The following is a 13,232-nucleotide window of genomic DNA, read 5'->3' as shown; positions in this document are numbered from 1 at the left end:
CAAAATCTAAACCCTTAACAACACCAGAGGATGGCAAGGCTGTGGAGCAGCAGGAACTCCTTCATTGTTGGTAGGAAGGCAAAATGGGATAGCACTTTTGGAAGACTCTTTAAAAATTTCTTAAACATACTCTCACCATATGATCCAGTAATTGTACCCTTTGGTATTTACCCAAAGTAGTTGAAATCTCATCCCCAGCGGGAGGTTGGAGACCTCACTGGAGAAATTTAATGTCCTTGGGGGAAAAAATCTGTATATTGACACTTGAGGTTTCTTTTCAGTTGAAAAAATAAAGGGGAGGGCCGATTTCCTTTAACTACCAGCCTCACTCTTGTACCCTAAGTACCCTACTTGTTCCCTCATGCTCAAGTATGAATGGGGTAGCCAGACTTTCTTTTTTTTTTTTTTTTTTTTTTTTTTTTTTTTAAGAGATTTCTTTTTTTTTTTTTTTTTTTAGAGGCATGCTTTATTTATTTGTTTGCTGGTTTGTTTGTTTGTTTTGTTTATACATGCACTGGGTACAGTCAGAAGCGCGGGAGGGTGAGAGAATTCACCAGAGCTAGAGCGGGGAGCAGAGCAGGCAGAAGGACTGAGGTACACTGCTGAGGGGAGCAGCGGGCGGCAGGAGAAGTCTGCACGCCATGTGGGACCCTCCTCAGGTGGCCAGGGAGCAGCCGGGGATCGAACCGGCGCCGCAGAGGCCCCGCGCAGCTTCGCAACCCAGCGCTCAACTGCTGCGCCACCGGGGAGGCCCTAGCCAGACTTTCTTGATGTAAGCTTCTAACATGACTGTCAGTGGTTTTCATGCCCAGGGAAGAAGTTGCTCAGGAGTTGAGAGTGAGAATGTCTCATGCAGACTTTGATAATCTTACTGATTCAGTGTTGCCAGAAAGCAGAAGTCCAGTGTTCTAACTTCAGGGAGGAACACTTAGTTCTTCCTGAGGGGAGTCACAGAGGGGTGTAGGACCATGAATGGGTCTGATTGCTGCTTCTGTGGATTTTCAAGCAGGCCTCCTGTTTTCAGCTCCATCTGTCTCTCTACTTTAGGAGATAACTGAGGGATCAGATACCTGATCCCTCTAATTCCTAAGCTTTTCTTGTGTTCTTTGGTTGGAAGAGCTTCCTTTGTGTAGGTTACTCCCACTGCTGATTTGTATTATCAGTCCTGCTCTGGTCATTCAGTTATCTGTTCTTTTGATGCTATTATCTCTGAGCCTGTTCTTCATATGTTTATACATTTTTTTATAGTGACTCCCCTTTTTATCATTTAAATGATGTTTTCAGGAATGGGGGGGGGGGACTGAAACTATCATGCTTAATCTATTCACTCCTCCCTGCCTAACATTTTGTTAACACCTTTCATTTCTTTTTTTTTTTTTAAATTTTTTTAGTAGAGGCATGTTTTATTTTATTTATTTATTTGTTTGTTTGTTTTGTTTATACATGCACTGGGTACATTCAGAAGCGCAGGAGGGTGAGAGAATTCACCAGAGCCAGAGCGGGGAGCAGAGCAGGCAGAAGGACTAGGTCTGCCGCCATGTGGGACCCTCCTCTGGTGGCCGGGGAGCAGCCGGGGATCGAACTGGCGCTGCAGAGGCTGCGGGCAGCTTCGCAACCCAGCGCTCAACCGCTGCGCCACCGGGGAGGCCCAACACCTTTCATTTCTTATTTCCTCTTGTGTTCTGCCTTTGGGGTTTAATAGCTTTTATATTTCTGTGCTTTTAATTGGTGATTGGGAAAGATAGTTGAGAATATTTTTTTAATTGACTTCACTAAAAAATCAAGAGTCAGGGTCCTCCCTGGTGGTGCAAGGGGTTAAGTCTCAGCATTGTGAAGCTATAGCCAGCCACTGTAGCACCAGTCATTATAGCAGTTCAATACCCAGCCAGCGAGCTACCCACATGGCGCAGCAGACCTCTTCTGTCTCTCCTGCTGCTCCCCTTGACAGTGTATTTCGGTCAGTCTGCCTATTCTGTTCCCTCTGTCTCTGATGATTTCTCTTGCTCCCCACACCTCTGGCCTGTACCCCAGATCTTGTATGCATAAATAAATAAACCTTAAAATACAGTAGTCAGTATTTGAACCCCTGGAAGCAGTCAAATTTTACTCTGTGAGAATTGTTTTCCTTAAACACAAGTTTGTTGTGGGTCTAAAATGTAAAGAAATGTGGATGCTGAATATGGGCAGAGGAAGACAAATGCTGGAATTTAATCACTTCACTGATTTCTGAAGACTACAGTGTGGAAATGTAAATGCTCTATACTGTTCTTCTTCATCTGGCTCCTTGGTTATTAGTGTGGGTAGAAGAGATAAATGTTTTTATCTATTTCAATAGGATTCTTAAAATTTTTTCATTTAAAATTAGCATTTCAGTAAAAGTAAATTCAAGATCTACTTCCAGCTAAGTGCTTCCCTTAGTTGATTACTCATTTATGTTTGAATTGTTTTGTAGAATCTCCTGTGTGGTATATGGGTGTTGGTGAGTATATCCATTACAGAGCAATTTATTTATTTAATGGTATCCTGTGTATGCTTGTGGGCATTAAAATGCAAACAACATAAAATCTACCATCTTAACCATGTTTTCATTTATTCTTAACCATTTTTAAGAGTACAGTTCAGTTGTATTTAATACATGGTGTATAGCCTCCCCTACCACGGATGTCCATGAAGTTTTCATTTTGTAAAACAAACAACATCTATTAAGCAATAACTCCCCTTGCTTTCTTCCCCCAGTCCCTGTCATTATACTTCTGTCTCTGTGAATCTGACTACTCTTAAGTAGCTCATAAATGGAATCAGTGTATTTGTGGTTTGGTGATTACCTTATTTCACTTAGCTTAATGTCTTCAAGATTCCCATGTTATCTCATGTGGCAGAATTTCCTTCCCTTTTTAAGGCTGAATAATATTCCATTGTATATATGCACTAAGTTTTGCTTACCTATTATATATATATATATATTTTTTTTAAGATTTATTTATTTATGCATACAAGAACTGGGGTACAGACCAGAGGCATGGGAGGGGGTGAGAGGATTCACCAGAGACAGAGTGGGGAACAGAACAGGCAGACTGAAATACACTGCTGAGGGGAGCAGCAGGCGAGACAGGAGAGGTCTGCTGTGCCATGTGAGTTGCTTCCTGGCCGGGGATCGAACTCGTGCTGCAGTGGCTGTGGATTGCTTTGTGGATTGCATCTTAACCCCTTGTGCCCCCAGGGAGGCCCTACCTATTATACTTTTAGATAATTGTTTACAAACACTTTAATGTGATACATTTAGTGTACATGTTCTAAACACATTTGGAACCTCAACAACAGTTATTTGTTGTTATAAATTTCTATTCATGAAAATGATATGCAGAGAATGTTGCTAAATTGAAATTACTATTCAAGATAGTTTTCATTATTTATTAAATACCTTTAGTTTTGAAGAAAGGCCTTAAATGAGGTTATTTCTCAAATGAGGAAAACTACAAGTGGTGAGTCTTGCGAAAATAGGTGTTGATGAAGCTTGAAGGGACAGCAGTATTTGTGGGAGCATTAAGATATATAAATATATCTTAGACCTAATTAAGCCATTTTAGAAAAAGGTGACACTTGATAAATTTAATCAAACATATGTGAGTGGAAACCACATAGAATTTTCTAAAAATATCTGAAATTATACATAGTAATTGGGTTATGTCTCTAAGGGCAAAAATAACTAATAAAGAAGGTACGTAGTTCTGATTTTACATGTTCAGCATATTATCAGGAAAAGGACAAGAAATTTAAAGGCTTGTGGAAGAGTTTGTAACATAATTAAGAGACTAGAATGCTCAGAGGTAAAATGACTTCGACTTGAATTCAATGGTGACCTTAAAGACCCTCCTTTGGCTTAGTTTTCTCATAGTTGATGCACTTGCCCCATCAGGGAGTCTCTACCCTTAATATGGACAGTCATGTTGATAATTATAACATGCTGGTGACAGTAGCTAATATGGGCAGTGGTTCTGCAGAGTCCAAAGAAAGTCAAGTACATACATTGTCAGTGAAGAAGGCCTATAGATTCCTTTTCTTAAAAAAAAAAAAAAAAAAAAAAACTCCAAATATAATTCCCTGTTTCTCTTGTATAAAAACTATGTGTTGGAAGAATAAAACCTATGTGGTGGCTGGAGCCTGGTTCCATAGCTGGGAGATTCTGGTGTGGGTCTTTATAAGATGATAGGGAGATTTTGTGAACATAGTCCCTTTCCAGAGTTCAGGGTGCGGTAGCTGTAGATCTTGGAGATGGCATCAAAGGTGGTCTTGGCAACTTTGGCCATGGTGGCAGTGCAGCCCTGATTGAGGTGTAGCAGTCAGTACAGCCATGAGCGGCAGCTTCTTGGGTATAACTGTACTGAGGCTATGCCAGTGCCAGAGGGCAGGGAGGAGACCCGCCAGCATAGAGCAACAGCACTGGTCACCTTGCAGGGGATGGCGTGGGGTTTACTGATCTCATTCCTCCAGTGATCAAACTACACAGGAAGAATAGAGAGCCAGGCTAGAATAATGGCCCCTTGGGTGGCCAAGGCTACCTCCTTGGAGCACTTAACATGGAGACCAACTTGTCTGTTGTCCCTGATGATGATAAATGCCTTGAACCTGATCTGTTGTTCAGCACTGGTCTGCCTTTGCCAGGTGCGCAATCTTCAAAACCTTCTCCTTAAAGGATGGCCCTGCGGTGGGTGGGGAGTGAAAAACCAATGATTTCAGATTCCTTGATGGGCAAGGAAGAGATAGATATCTTCTAGGGACTTGATCTTCATGTCCAGGTCGGTGACAGGGATCCACTTCTTGTCCTTGTCTCCACCAGACTTTGCTTCAGGACTTAATCATAGCCCCAGAGCACTATGGCCTCCCAATCTGGGGCCTCCTGCAGCACTTGCATTGTCTGTTCTTTGGCACGTTCTTGGAATAGAAGCTCTGTAGATTCTTGGTTGCATAATTTCATCTATTTTTTTTTTTAAGATTTATTTATGCATACAAGAACTGGGGTACAGCCCAGAGGTGCAGGGGGTGAGAGGATTCACCAGTGACAGAGTGGGGAGCAGAACAGGCAGATTGACTGAAATTCCCTGCTGAGGGGAGCAGGGTGCAAAACAGGAGAGGGTGCAAACCTGCCTACTCTAAATGGGTTCTGTCATCCGCTGCATCAACACAAAACATATGAGACTTTAATGGGAAGGAACTTTAATACAATTAGTAAACAATACAAGAAAGACAAAGAATCTGTTAGGGGGAAATGATGTCCTGAGCTAATCCCATACAGGCTTTGTGGACCCCACCCCCACTCCAGACTAAAGCCTTCAAGACATTGGGAAAGACAAATCCCGTCACCACCAAGGGAGGGTGGCTGGGACCTGAGGGTGGAGTTGGGTAGCCAGGTTGGATATAAAAACCAAACATGTGGGCCTTGGGCTCTCTCTGGCTCGCGATCGCTCACCTCCTGGCTTCACCGCTCCTGGCTGGCGGCCAACTCTGAGAGCGCCATTTTGGGATTCCTGATCGGCGGATCGGGTAGGACTCATTTAAAACTTTGTCTCCCACTTTTCTCCCAGAGCTGTATATTTCCTCATTTCCCCTTCCCTTGTAAATAAACCTTTTATTAACCTTTCACGTGTGCCTGCAGTGGAGCATTGATAAGTCCTTTTAAGCGCGCGGGTGAGGACCCACAGTCAGGCACCCCGTTTTGTATCGGGGTTGCTCTACAACAAATCTAGTTTCTAAATCAAGCACCCAAAGTTACCTGTCTCCTCGTGGGTAAAAGTCCACCCAAGCAGGATTGGCCCAGAGCAAGGCCCCAAAGCCTGCCACAAGTCTAAAGCACCTTCCAGTGGGGACCCACAGAAAAGGATCAGAAATAACCAGTCAAGTCTGGAAGGAAAAGAGCAAAATCAAAATTAAGACAAAAACCGCCATTGTCACCTCCCCACGGGTCTCTCACCTACATCTGTGTCACCCAGTCCATGACCAAAAGGCAAGCGCAGTTTCTTCATGTGTCTCTCGGCTCCATGTGCCTCCTGCAGGTCCTCTTCTGGCTCCATCCTGCTTCCTTCCTTCCTCAGTCTCCTCTGCAGCTTCTCTCCCTGTTCATCTCCACCCTTCCTTGGGTTGGGCAGGAAACCTGGAACCTCCCCATTTCCTGGGGACCACCCTGTTACAATTTCAGTGCCCAAGATCTTTCCTGAAGGAAAGTACCAGCAATCCTCTGGTTACTTTTCAAAAATAAGTTCACCTGTTTATCCTGCTGACTTTGCATGGGGAATATTAAAATTCAGATTAATGAGTTTGCTGAAAGGTCTGGAGCATAGGAGCAATGTGATTACATAATGTTTTATTTATTAAGATTAGTCTTTCAGGGCCTCCCTGGTGGCGTGGGGGTTGAGTCTCAGTGATGGCCTGAGTCCCATCCCCGGCCAGGGAGCTAGCCCAAATGGCTCAGCAGACCTCTCCTGTTTTGCCTGCTGTTCCCCTCAGCAGTGTATTTCAGTAGATCTGTCTGATCTGCTCCCCATTCTGTCTCTGGTGGGTCCTCTCATCCTCCCCCGCTCCCCAGCCTGCACCCAGTTCTTCTGTGCAAAAATAAATAAACAAAATCTAAAAAAAAAAAGAGAGAGAGAGAGAGAGTAGTCTTTCAGTGGTTTGCCTGAGGTTTACAGTGTTTTTTTTTTTTTTTAAGATTTATTTATTTATTCATACAAGCACTGGGTACAGTCAAGCGCGGGAGGGAGGGTGAGAGAAATATACAGCTGAGGGGAGCAGCGGGCAGCAGGAGAGGTCTGCGCACCATGTGGCACCCTCGCCGGGTGGCCAGGGAGATTGAACTCGTGCTGCAGAGGCTGCGGGCAGCTTTGCAACCCAGCGCTCAACCGCTGCGCCCCCGGGAGGCCCAACAGTGTGATTTAGAAGAAGGTGTTGGGGAGGGAAAAACTTTCCTATACCTTCTTAATTCAGTACCATGTGGCACCCTCGCCGGGTGGCCAGGGAGATTGAACTCGTGCTGCAGAGGCTGCGGGCAGCTTTGCAACCCAGCGCTCAACCGCTGCGCCCCCGGGAGGCCCAACAGTGTGATTTAGAAGAAGGTGTTGGGGAGGGAAAAACTTTCCTATACCTTCTTAATTCAGTACCTGGGGGAGGGACACCTATGAATTAAACTGAAGACAGATTAGCATAACTAAAGAGAGTGTTTTAAAGGCTGCAAAATATTTGCAACAGGAGCATTCAAAATGGTGGTTAGAATTTAGGAATTAAGCCTAATTTAGTGGGGGAAAGGAATGGGGAGATAAGACCTTTATGGGAAGAACAAATAGGTTTTTTTTTTAGGAAAGACAAACGGGTCTTTAAGACAACAAGGGGAGATAAGAAAGTTTGTGCTAGCATTTGTTTATATAGGTGCAATGGTCTTTCCATCTTCAAGACTGACATTTATGATGGGTTATTACTGGTCTCTCTCTTGGGAGTAGAATCCAACACAAAATGGGAATTTATGGTAGTCCTCATTTCTCAGAAGTTTTTCCTTTTAGTTAGATAAAGAAAACTTCAAGTTTTCTTTCTACATCTGTTGAATCTCAAATGTCTTCATCTTAAAATAATCTTCATGCCAAAGTGGCATATTTTGGAATGCCATATCCTGATCCCCTGCAAAGATCAAGTAACTCACCAAGTGAGTCTCTTCCAGATAAAAAATGAGACAGGGATACAGTGGTATTTATGGAAATGAAAATGAAGCAAATGTAAAGGATTTTGTAGAAAAAGAGTTCCAAGGATTAGTAACTGCCTAGTACAGTACAGACAGAAAACAGAGAAGAATTTGTAAATTTGTAAATCACTTTTTTAAAATTTATTTTTTATTTATTTATGCATACAAGAACTGGGGTATAGGCCAGAGGTGCGGGGTTCAGGGCTGTGAGAGGATTCGCCAGAGACAGAGTGGGGAGCAGAACAGGCAGATCTACTGAAAGTCACTGCTGAGGGGAGCAGCCGGCGAGACAGGAGAGGGCTGCTGTGCCTTGTGGGTTAGCTCCCTGGCCAGGGAGCTGCCTATAGCTAGCTGTGCAGTGGCTGCCTATAGCTTCACAGTGCTGAGACTAACCCCTGGGCCACCAGGAGGCCCATAAATCACTTTTTAATGTTTGCATCAAATTTCCCTTTCTATTCCTTGGTGCATTCAAAGAAGGAATTTGCAAAGAGCAAAGCATAGGGTAAACTTTATATTGCATTTACATTGTAAAAGATGAATTAACTGATTGATGGACTAGCCTAAGGGAACAGCAAGCACTGATGCCTGAGAGAACTTTTTCCCAATTGGAGACCTCACCCTTTTTAGCTCAATAAATAACTGTGGTTACATAATCCTTTTAGTGCTTCTAGTGGTAGAAAAAGTCACGAGTCATTGTGCCATTATAATGTTTGCATTGGTAGGTGCTTTGGTGGTGGGAACATAATTCCCCACTTGAGTGTAAAATAAGGGCATTACAGTCCTCCAGCAACTCTTAGCTCTGTTGTGTTGCTTCAGGGCCTTGAATTGGTTAACCCTTTTAAAAGGTCTTTTTTATCTTGATTTTAACATTCATTAGTTAGTGTTCCTTTTAACCTAAATTAGGAAGGTCTGAAGGTGGGTATACATTTCAAACAATAGGCCCCAGAAGAGCAGTCCTTTATAATTTGGATCACTTTAGGCTTTAACTTATTCTTGATCACAGGGACTCTCCTGTGGCATCTTATTCAGTTATTTCTTCTCTCAGGTGTTTTATTTCTCTTTCATTGTTTTCTATCCCCACTCCCATAACCCCATCAATTTGCTCTTTTATCCCTATTTTACAGGGAAAATCCTTTTAACAGAACAGCTTGAGAGCTTTTCCTAAATTCTTCCCATAAGTAACTGAATCCATTCCTCACTATCACTCTGAGAAACCATACTCTTCACAGTCATTAGCAACATAATGCCAAGCCCAGTGGCCTTTTTCTCACCTCCTGAGAATGAAGGAAACCAGAATATGTCATCCCCAAATATGTCTCTTTGACTTATTTAGAGCTGAAGGCAATTAAGAAGCAGCAAATGCAGAACCTCTCTACCCTCCCTTTTCTTCCGGAGGGCAGGATATAAATTCTTCCTTTACTGGAGTCTCCTTTTACTTGAGACTCTTTATCAGCCCAGAGAAGAATCTGCAAACAAACCTTACTCCATTAGTTTCTTCCCATGTATTTACCTTCCCATAATTTGCTGCTCTTGGGTCCCTAAAACTTCTTTCCTTTGTCCTGTCATTCCTCTACAAATTTGTTGTTCTTTATTGGAAACCCCATATAACCTGCAGTTCTAAACCTGAACTTTGAGTTACTTTTCATTGAGGTTTCTCCTAAGTGCGTGATTAAATGTTGCAAGTGTTAAGAAACATTTTATCTTTTGTTAATTTGTCTTTCTATTAGAAAAATTAACAAAAGTTGAAATCCTAAAATGGGTAGGGGAAAAGTTTTGCTTCCTCTGCACAAATTTTACATTGTCTGTCTTTTTCTTCTGTCTTGAAACTTTTATTTCTCCTGGATTTCAATGAAAACTGCTCAGAAATCACTTTGACTTGTTCTAACATTTCTATTTATGATTCTTTTATGCAGATATTTTATTAGGGTCTTTATTGTTTTCTTTTTTCTAATTCCCTCAATGATTTAACCTACTGCTATAGCTTTTTAACTCTTCTTTTTTGAAATTATTCACTCTGTCTCCAACTTTAACATCAGCCTTTACTTTTTCCATTAGTTTCAGACTTGGATCTATTAAATAAACTGGACCAATTGGCTAAAAATAATGAACCTCAATCCTAATCTTACACCATATATAAAATTTAATTTTAGGTAATGAATCTAAATGTTAAGGGTAAACAATGCTTCTAAAAGAAAATGTAAAATATTTTCATGTCTTTGAGGTCAGCAAAAAAAATTTTTTTTTACACAGCATAGTAATAATAACCATAAAAAAAGGTTGATAATTTGGATTTATTAAAATTGAGAACCTCTCATCAAAAGACTCCATAAGAGGACAGTGTTTAGCAATAAAAAGAAATGAGTTATCAACATAGAACACACATAGTTGAATATCAAAATAATTATGCTGAGCGAAAGAAAGCAGAGTATATTTTGTGTGATTTAATTTTTATAAAACTAGAAAATGTACACGAAACTCTGTAGTGGTAGAAAGCATCTCGCAGGCTGCTCAGGCGTGAAAGGTGGAGGGGGAATTACCAAGAAACATGAGGAAATTTTTGGAGAGTGTTGAATATGTTTACTATTTTGTGGTGGTGGTTTACAGTTACATACATGTGTCAAAACTTATTAGTTTTCACACTTCCAATTTGTTGTTTATTGTTAGTTGTACCTTAATAAAGATGTTTTTAATATAATAATAAACAAAGACCACCCAAATGAGAAGAGGCAAAGGCCATTTGTTCAGATCTTTTAATAGTTGGGAGAATTAGCCACCACCACTTGGCAGAGACTCAAAGGAAAGCAGGTAGACCAGTGGTAAGCCTTATAATAGGAAAAAGGGGAGGCTTTCAGGTATCTCCTGATTGGAAGATGTGTACTTCTACTATGGGAAACCTGTAGGCAGCCTATAACTAGTAGTTTTGCTTCTTAAGCTAATTACTGGAGATATTAGTAAATAGCTAGAATAGTTATTTCCTGGGCTGGCTTCTGTAACTTGTGTTAGAGCTCTGGTTTTTTGTTTTTGTTTTTTAATATTTAAAGAGCAGGTTTATTAGAAAAGGGATAGGACAGTAAAAGACACTTGCATAGACACAAGCAGGCAGGAAGAGCTGCCCCAAAAGGGACAGGTTTGCTGAGAGAGGCCTGCATGGTTACAGGAGGGTGGCCTTGAGGAGAGCTGCCTCCGCTGAGGGAGGTCAGTGAAGGGAAGTCCTGGCATGGTACAGGTCATGGACAGGCAGGAAGCTGCTGCCCTGCAGGAGAGAGTTGGTGAAAGGAAGCACCTGCATAGTCACAGGTGGGCAGACGGAGTGCTGCCTAGAGCTCTCTTTTATATATGTTGTCTGGCATTGTCTGTCAGTATATTCAGTCTCCCATGAAAATAAACAGATTCCAAAAGGAAGTCAAGCTACAATCTGAGAAAAGATATTTGCAATAGATACACCACAAAGTGTTTATATCTAATACTCATTAAGCTCCTACAATTCAGTAAGAAAGACAATCCAAGTTGTAAAATGTGCAAAAAACTTGAACCTAGTACTTCACAAAAGAAGATATCCAAAGAGCTAATAAACATGAAAAGGTGCAAATAGGGAAAATGCAGTCAGCATTTAATCATTTAATGCAGATTAGATGAGATAACTATCATACCTCTAAAATGAAAGAATTAGCATTCCCAAGTGGTGGTGTAGATGTGGAGCAGGTGGAACTCTCATATGCTGCTGGCATGAGTGTAAATCTGGAAAACTATTTGGCAGTGTCTATAAAGCTAAACATATGTAAACTATGATCCAATATTAACACTCCTGGATTTACCTCTGATAAGCAGTTTATGTCCACCAAGACTTGTGCAAGAACATAACAGCTATTTAGAGGAAACAGCCCAAATGTCTATCAACAGTTCAGTTTTTCAGTGTGATATACATTCACTGTTGATTAACAATGGGGATACATCTGAGAAATATGTCCTTAGGTGATTTTGCCATGCAAACATCATAGAGTGTAATTACACAAACCCATATGATATAACCAACTACACACCTAGGTGATATGATAGTCTATTGGGGTCTTGTTCATATATGTAATCCCTTGTTAACTGAAGTATTGTTAAGTGAGGAATGACTGTATTGAGGACATGGAGTGTTATGTAGCAATGAAAAAGAATAAACTACCACCTGCAGCAATATAGATAATCTTACAGCCTGCACACAAAAGAGTTAATACTATTTGATTTTATTTATAAGAAATTCAAAACAGACAAAATGAATCTTTGGTGATGGGGTCAAAGTAATGGTTAACTTTTAGAGGGGTTATTAGCTGAGGAGATACAAAGCCTTTTAGATTCTTGGAAATGGACTGTAACCTAATCTAGATTGTGGTCGTATTGGTATTTACATAGAACTGTACACTCAAGATTTGTGTATTTCACTACATGTAAATTATACCTCAATAAAGAACAGTAAGTTGTTGTTTTTTTTAACTTGTACGCATTATTTCCTGTTTCAGCGCTCTCCTTCTGTTCATACCTTTTCTTAAAGCTAGATCTCCCTCTGGGTCCCTGTTTTTGTTAATTGAAACACTATTAAACTTGGTTCCAAGGTACCCAAGTTAAAAACCCTGGCACCCCTTTACATTTTTTCTGCCAAAAGTCCTTAAATCATGTCAACTCTTCCTTTAAAGTATTTCCCATCCATGCTGTTTTCAAATCATGTCTGTTCTAGTTTTAACCTTAATCACAAGCCTAATTTATTGCCAGGTATCTAATTGGTTTCCCAGCTTGCTTTTCATATTCAGAACTATTCTACTTCATACCACCAAAGATAATCTGCCTAAAGCACCAGTCATGAGATGCTAGCATTCTGGCTGTGTTACTTCCTCTCAAAAACCTTGAGGGAGGGAGATCCCTATTTCCTGATACTAGATGCAGATCAGGCTCTAACACTGCATTCAGGGTTCTCGTCTGGCTTGACTTACTCCTCCCCCCTCCAGATACAGTCCTTTGGAAAACCAGAACATTTAATAGTTCCAAATCCATTAGCCCTCTGTTCATGCTCTTCTCCCCCTAAATGCTTTCTTCCTCATACCAGCCCCATCTAACAGCTTCAGTCTGCAGGGGGGTTGTGATGTGCTTTATGAAATCCATAACCCCCCTAAAGTTATCCACTGTTTCTATCTATGTGCATTTTTCTGGAGACTCGAAATCACTAGATTCTCAACTGGGTTTCATAAACCCCCAAATGTTATATTTACTTAGTGGTCTTTTAAAGGTTGATAAGCCAACTGATTTTGTGTTTTTGCCATTTTTGCCTTGTTAAAACTTAGTCTGCAATATACTGGGTAATAAAATTTTTTTAATAGGTACGTTGTATTTAAAGCTCATAGTTTGAGATTCAGGTTAAAATGTGTTATCCAGTCTTTGTTTCCTAGATTTAGCTCCTTGTGTGGTGGAATTTATTTTCCTCAGATAGTGTCTTAATATTTTTCACTTGGGTATCTTTAGTCGGGGAATT

Source organism: Talpa europaea (genome assembly GCF_964194135.1).
Source record: "Talpa europaea genome assembly, chromosome: 1".
NCBI classification, from domain to species: domain Eukaryota; kingdom Metazoa; phylum Chordata; class Mammalia; order Eulipotyphla; family Talpidae; genus Talpa; species Talpa europaea.
The sequence above is the reverse complement of the archived record's forward strand: the minus strand, read 5'-3'. Positions refer to the sequence as shown.